We start from the raw sequence: 8,470 nt of genomic DNA on the forward strand, positions 1-8,470 counted from the left end.
TCTAAACATTTTTAGATTACACTAGTGCTGCTAGACAAGCCTTTGAGAACTCCAAACTCAGGGAGTACCTAACTCAGTACTCATGCCAACATGAATGCCCCACCCCTCACTTCATGAGGCCCATAATTCCCTGAGTGGATTGAAGTCTTTTCTTCTCATCTGCTTGCTGCCAACACTTGCACTCCTTGCCCAGGGGCCTCCTGCATCACAACCCATCACATATCAAGCCATATGCTTTGCTTGTACTTCCCAAAGATTCTTGAACATCCATAATTCTGTTTTTTCAATACTTTTTAAAGTCATATTTATTTATTTATTTATTTAAGAGAGGGGTCAGAGAGAATGACAGAATTGGCATCCAGTTCCTCTAGCCACTGCAAACAAACTCCGGACACTTGTGCCACCTTGTGCATCTGACATCACGTGCGTACTGGGGAATCAAACCTGGGTCCTTGGGCTTTAAAGACAAGTTCCTTAACAGCTGAGCCATCCCTCCAGGTCCCATAATACTGTTGTTTGTTTGTTTGTTTGTTTGAAGTGTAGTTCTCTGTAGCTGGAATGTTTCTCCTCACCTGAAGGTTTGTTTTTGAACTTTTAAAACTCCCATCACATCCTGTCTTTCTTAGCTGTATTATTTGTCTTCCCCTTGCCTTCTTCCTTCTGACTCCATTAAATATAGGGAGCTAACTGATTTTCCTTCCAGACACCGCATAATATATGGTCTGCCTCATGTCCAAACATACCACATTAATTTGACTTTTGATGTCAGTCTTCCTACTACCTTTGGCTGAGTATGAGACCTTTGAAGGATGGAATCCATCTTACTGATGTTTTAGGGGAAATAGCAAGTAAATATTAATAGAAATGAACATCTTGGGTTTTATCACATCTGAGGTTTGAGATGTGACTTTCTCTGCTCTTTTGAAATAAGATGGGAGGTATAAGCAGAGAAATCACCAGTGATTAATGAGCAAGAATATTGGAAGGAAGTTTCATAAGATTAAGGAAAACATTGAAAAATTCCCTAGATGATGCTAATTCTTGCAGGTATAAGATTATGGCAATGAAGTATGATAAATTTTGAGAACATCTAAGAGAAAACTATCATGCCTTCAGGTGCCCTAGAAAGTTGGAGTCTTCAAAATTCCAGGACTGGAGAGATGGCTCAGCAGTTAAAGGCACTTGCTGGCAAAATCTGATGGCCCAGTTTGATTCCCTATGAACCACACAAAGCAGATGCGCAAAGTGGAGTTTGTTTACAGTGGCAGAAGATCCTGGAGCAACCATACCTTCTCTCTCTCTCTCTCTCTCTCTCTCTCTCTCTCTCTCTCTCTCTCTCTCTCTCTCTCTCTTCCTTCTCTCTACATGCAAATAAATAATAAAAATAAAAAAGAAATTCCATAAACTGCATTTGCTTCTCTCCAGGAGTCACCTTTCCTCTTATGCTAACAGAATTTCCAGTGATAACACTGTTGGAAAAGAGGTTTAGTAAGTGCTTGAAAGCAGTTCTTCAGCTTGGCTTCTGAAAGCTCATGGAAAGATGGCATGCCAAGAAATAAAGTCTGTCCAACTTCGGAAGGCAGGAAATGGGAAAAGGGCAATTTGTCTCTTTAGAAACATGAATTCCTGGACCTCTTCAAAAACAGATTTGTGAGATTGCAAAGAACATCACCAGGTTTATGAAAGATGCAGAGACTCCAATTTTCCTTTTAGTGTGGAAGATACCAAAGATGTAAACATGTTTCACAGAGGTCTAGAATTTTCCCTCAACTCAAGAGCACTGGTCCAAAACCATAACAAAGTATTTCTGTTGATTCCACTGTGATCCTTGATGGAGAGTGAGCCTCTGTGTTAGACATGTGCCTTGACTGCACTACCCTGGGAGAATGAAGTGAGGAGGTCATGGCTGGAGTCAGGAGGATTTCCAGGGAAGCACTCACATTCAAATTAGGTTTTGTCCCTGTATTGAGCTCCTAAGGACTAGAGTGCCACTTTATTGCATATATTTTCATTTAGAATCTATGCAGGAAAAAAATCTGTTAGCATATTTTATGTGGAATAAGAAAATATAGGGTGGGCACACTATTTGGGGAAGGAGATCTACAAAGGACTGTGGTAGAGAGAAGATAAGGTCCTAACCTGTTCTAGGAACCCAATGGCACCTACATTTTCTTCCAGCATTCTCCAAACCCATCTGAATCCTAGTGATGATGATCTCCTTTTGCCTCTTTCATCCATAGACCCACTTTCCTCACAGAGGTGGAGAGAAGAGGTCTGCTGTCTTGCACCTCCCATTTCTGTCCTGGGCCAATTTCTACCACATATTGTAATAACCTGACAATTCTTCAATCAAAACAAAAACCAAAAAAAAAAAAAAAAAAAAAGAAAAGAAAAGACGAATAAATGGTAATCATAAGCTAATTTCTTTGGATTGGTTGAATTTGGGGTGGTGGCAAGAATTTATTCAAGGGCTGCATGAAAATGAACAGTTAGACTCATGGTTTATTTGGTTTTTATCTCTGTTTTACATCTCTGGGCTTTACATTTTATTGATAATTGCAATAAAAGCATATGATCTACCTAAATTTACTGTATATAGAGATTAGTAATTGCATTTAGACAGGAAGCTTCTTAAAGTCTATTTTGTAAGAACTTTTCATAATGTCTATTGACAGGGCATTTTCAAAAGCAGGGTGACTTTGTGAAATAGAATGAGAAACCTCTTCTGTTCCACGTGGGCAACTGTTTCCATAGTAACCTTTGTACTCTGTTTCTTACCCCTTGCTTCCTCCTCCTCTAGAGTAGTTGGGCTTGGTGATATCACAAGGCAAAGCAGGGGCTGGGGAGATGTCTCAATTATAAAAGTATGTGCTCTGAGCTTAAGGACATGGGTTCAGATGTCCACCATGAATATAAGGTCAAGCATTACAGCACACAACCTGTAATCCCAGCGCTAGAGCTGCAGACAGGCACTAAGTAGTTAGTCTAGCCAAATCCATGAGCTCCAGGCTCAGTGACAGACTGTATCAAAAAAATAAGGTAGCGTGCTGAGATGGGTTAGTGGCTAAGGCACTTGCCTGCAAAGCCTGATGGCCCAGGTTTGATCCCCTAGTGCCCACAAAGAGCCAGATGCACAAAGTGGCAAATGCATTTGGGGTTCGTTTGCAGCAGCTCTGGTGTGCCCATTCTCTTTCTCTCGCTCACTCTGCCTGAAAATAAACAAATAAAAATTTTAAAATGACAAATTACGTGATGCTTAATTTGCAATATCAGGAGAAGCTCCTTATCACTGGGATGGTTTGGATGCTGGGACAAATCCATGGGAGGGAGGGTAACTGGAGGCCTTCTCATCTCACAGATACTGAGAAGCATCTCTTTTCTCTGCCTGAGGAAAACCACAAGCAACTCAATCACTCCCTCCCCAGCAACAAGCTTATTTGTCTGTGACTCACAGGATGACTGTGATTAAATTTCATTATCCTTTCAGTCTCCAGCTCTAGAGGTTTCTGGCTTTAGATATACCATAAGCTTCAGCTCCACTAAAGGGTTTTTGACAAATGTGCATGGCATTGAATCATAGTGGATTTTCACACATTCATAATTACTCTTCCGAAGTAGCACACATTCACTGTTATCTCCGGATAAGATAGAACAATAATGCCATTTCGTTCCTTCCTTCTAAAAAAATGGAAGCAATTTGTGACCTACTTTTTTGAGTATCTAAATTCCCTTGAGGCTGAAGAAAATAACACAGCCTTGAGAAGCTGGACTTATATCTGTCTCCATAACCCTCCAGTTCTTCCCTCACCGGTGAGCAAGCAAGAAGGTAGGAAGGGATGGGAACCCACCCTCCTGCAGACTGGGCTAGGTCTAGTGGGATACAGAAGAATAGGAAGAATTCTGGATATGGATTTATAGTGACTTGTTTTGCTACTGATTGAAGTTACTGTCAGCAAGTCATTTTGGTTGTTAATTTTACTTAGAACCTTGTTAAGAGGATATCTAATGTTAATTTTACTTAGAACCTTGTTAAGAGGATATCTAATACAAGTGCTATATTTAAATCATGGATCTCAAAATCAAGATATAGTAAAACTGAGTTTCCAGAAGAACTGAGGTATACACCTAAGATTTTCTGTGGTAGTGGTGGGATAGGTGGGGAAGAGTTAAATTGGTTCTTCTAGGAACTAAGCAGGGAATGAAACAGACAAAATCTTACATGCTGATAAATAATCAAAGATGCCTATGATGTCATCAAAAGCATTTAACATCCCCAACCCACATCAAGAGATTAATTTCCCAAACATCTATAAACAACAGGAAATTTTAGTTTGGATATATATACTGCTTGTAACCCCAATTCCACACATATTCCCTCCAAAGTCAAGCTGCTTTTATTACTAGATATGGAAAATGTTGCTGTGTATTGAAGATATTAGTAGAAATAAGCTCTACAGAAGAGAGACAATGTAAACATGGAGAGAGAAAGAAGAAATGATATGATCTCCTTTTCTGAATTTCTTTACTAACATGAATAAATACAGTGGGGTGTTGAGGCAAATTCTTACAACACCAGCACTAAGGAGACTGAGGTAGATGGATCACAAGTACAAGACCCTATCTCAAAACACCAAAACCAAAATTAAAATAAAACTAAAGAATGACCCATATTTTGACCTCATAAACTCACTTAGGAAAAATCTTTTGACTTGGATCAGGAGCTTGCTCAAGTGCAATACAGTTCTTTGTAGGAGAATTTACAGCAGGAACAGGGATTCTCATTGGCCAAAAAGTCCTTCAATCCCCAAAGAAATGAATGGAAAATATGTGACTTCAATTAGTGATAAAATAAGGGAGAAGCTGAGCATGGTGCTGCACACCTTTAATCTCAGCACTTGAGATCAGAGAAGGAGGTTCACTGAGAGTTCGTCACCCTGAGACTACATAGTGAATTCCAGGTTAGCATGGGCTAGAGTGAGACCTTACTTTGAAAAAACACCAAAAAACTATGAAGGGACAGATAATTATATTCTGTCTAGATTAACATAATTTAGTAGATTTCCAGTGTTCAGATAAAATGGTAGCAAAGCTCCCTTGAATATGTTGGCATGTTTTCATCCACTTTCTGTTGTTATAAGAAAATATCTGAAGCTAGGTGTTTATCAGAAAGTGAAGCCCATGTATTTCACAGATTTGGAGACCACAAGCCTAAGTCTGAGCAGTTGCACCCTTTTGTCCTCTACTAAGGACCCTTTCTTTGCTTTGCAACATGGTGGATGGCATCACAGCAGGGACACACATGTAAAGTAGAGCTCAGATGATGAGATGGGATGCCAGAGAGCAACAAGTGGTCAGCTTTGATCTTTGTAGAACAAAGCTTATGAAAACAAACTCACTCCATGAGATCAGCATTAATCACTTCCGAGGGGGATGCTTCCAATGACCTAATGACCTTCCATTAGGCCCCACTTGTTAAAGTTTCCATCACTGTATTGTGGACCAAATTTCCTTCCCAAAAGACCTAGGGGGACAAGCCATATTCACATTTTAGTTTTCTTCCCTTGTCTCCCTCATTTTAATGTGGCTGTATGTGTGTGGATCAACATGCCATGCTTATTTATCACTGTGGTGGTTTGAGTCAGGTGTCCCCCATAAACTCATGTGTTCCAAATGCTAGGTCTCCAGCTGGTGGCAATTTGTAAATTGGATCCTCCTGGACGTGATGTTCTGTCAGTGTTTGTAACACTTTCCTGCTGCTGTTGTCCATGTGATGTTGAGCAGATAATGTCCAGCCTCTTCTCATGCTTTGTTATCCTCTGCCATCATAGAATTTCCTCAGAAGTCTGTAAGTCAAAATAAATCTTTGTCTCCCATCAGATGCTTTTGGTCAGGTACTTTCTGCCAGCAATGCAAGGTAACTGCAACACTCACTATTTAGTCTGATGAGGAATGCTGTGTGTGTGTGTGTGTGTGTGTGTGTGTGTGTGTGTGTGTGTAAGGGGAGGGCAGAAGACAACCTCAGTGAGCCATTCATCAAGTGTCATTCACCTTTTAATTTTGAGACAGGGTCTCTGATTGGTCAGAAACTCGTTGGCTAAACTGGAACCAGTAAACTCCAGGAGTTCCCTGTCTGTGACTCCCAAGTATTGGGATTACAAGCAGGTACTCCAATGCCAATGATTCCGTGGGATCAACCTCGGGGCTTCATACCTGCACGGCAATCCCCATATATATATATATTGCACTATCTCTGCATCACCTAAACTTTCTTTTATCACATTTATTCTTCATATAAGAGTATTAAGCAAGTTGGACCTTCACCTCTGAGTCAGAATCCTACACAGTCCTGTTGAGTAGAATATAGGATAGAAGATGTATATTTTTACAAAAGTAAAATATGAATGGCTGAACTAAAGAACAACATCATGACTCCTACAAGTTCTTAAGACTTACATATACTATAAGGAGGGTGAAAGCTAAGGAATAAAACGACAGACTATGCAGCCCCCTAGTTATTTCTTCTTGAGAATCATCTTGGTACTCCCTTTGCAAACCAAACTTGTTCAGTGTCCAGTAAAGCTAATTTGATCCGAGTTGCTATGGGAACAGAGAACTGAGTTCCTGGAAACGTAATCATAATTGCTGTCATCTGAAAGGGCAGCAGCTTTCTACTTCAATATGCTCCCATATGTCTGCATTAAGCTAGTGTTAGCAAATGGGTGTCAAAAGTCACCCGCATGCAAATTGTTAAAAGGACAACTTGCAGTGTTGGGTGTTGCTCAACTGAGTTGATTTGCCAAAGAGCTAGTTTTCCATCAGTGTTTCTGAATTAGGATTCTTTTTGCAAGGTATGCATTAGCTGCCTGAAATAAGACTCAAATGTTCCTTTTCACCAGACACAAGTCTTGGAGCCCACGTAGGTCTAAGTATGAGGCACACATTTATATGTGTTCAAGCATGTGTTCTTTTGGGGGTTTTGTGTGTGTTTGTTTTGTTTTGTTTTGTGTTTTGGCTTTTCGAGGTAGGGTCTCACTCTAGCTCAGGCTGACCTGGAATTCATGATGTAGTCTCAGGGTGGCCTCAAACTTACAGTGATCCTCCTACCTCTGCCTCCCAGGTGCCGGGATTAAAGGCGTGAGCCACCATGCCTGGCTCTAAGCATGTGTTCTTAAACTTGACAAATGCCTGACAATTCCTGGAAGTTCACTGGGCATGTTTACCCCAGTAAAATGTTTGTCTTTGTAATAATAGGTAGTTGGGGAAGGGGGTGGAAAGTGGCTCATAATTTTATGATTCAAGGATCCAATAGAATCAGAGTTATAAACCTGAAAGTTAGCCTGGGGGATCAGCTGGTGTTTTGCTACTCAAAGTATGAACCACATACCAGGAGTATTGAAATGATCTGGGAGCTTATTAGATATAGAATCTCAGACCATGGTCCAGCCTGTCTGAACTATAATCTCTTTTTCTTGATAAAATGTCTCATGTATCACAGTCTGGCATCAAGGATGACCCTGAACTTCTGATGTTTCTGCCTCCACTTCCAAGTGCTGGGATTACAGATGTGCACCACCATGCCAGTGCTGTGGACAAAACCCAGGGGTTATTTATACTTGGCAAGTACTATGGCAACTGAGCAACATCCTCATTCCAGAATCTACATTTTAAGAAATTTCTCAGATGACTGATTTTTGTACACTGTACTTTGAGAAGCACTGAACTAATACAGCTTCTTGATTCTTTTATTATTTTATGTGCATATATGTGTATGTGGAGAACATGTGTTTGTGCTCCACTTTCTTTGACACAGGGTCTCTTGCAGATGAGTCTACTCCATGAGTTTCAGATTCTCTTGGCTCTGCTCCCCACCCCACTGTGGGAGTATGGAGAGGTGGCTCAGTGGTTAAGGCACTTGCCTGTAAAGCATAATGGCCCAGGTTCAATGCTTCAGTACCACATAAACTGCATGCATGTGGAGTTTGTTTGTAGCAGCTTGAGGCCCTGGCATCTCTCTCTCTCTCTCTCTCTCTCTCTCTCTGTCTCTCTCTCTCTCTCTCTTTGTTGTGTGTCTGTTTGAAAATAAATAAATAAAAATATTATTTTAAAAAATTACGTGAAAATATTTCCTGCTTTATCCCAAGTTTTATGCCATTCCAACCGCAGTTCTTTCAAACCTGAAATTCATACATGTTGGTGACTCTGTCATACTCAAACTGGCCAGTACACAGAACAATTTAGAGGAAGAGAGCCAGAGAAAGTACCTGATGAAAGTTTCATCGTAAACTGAAAGAATACATAATCTTTGCCCTTCCTGTTTCCTGTTACAGGACTCCAACAGGAACCAATCCATAAGTCATTGCAGATTTCTCCAAAGAGGCATTTCTCCCAGTTTCTAAAAGGTAGAAGTCCTTTTCCTGATAGTTACATGAATAAAAGATGAGAACAGGGGACATAGAGAAGATAAAAAGCA

The sequence above is a fragment of the Jaculus jaculus genome, chromosome 1, assembly GCF_020740685.1.
Source record: "Jaculus jaculus isolate mJacJac1 chromosome 1, mJacJac1.mat.Y.cur, whole genome shotgun sequence".
Taxonomy (NCBI): Eukaryota; Metazoa; Chordata; class Mammalia; order Rodentia; family Dipodidae; genus Jaculus; species Jaculus jaculus.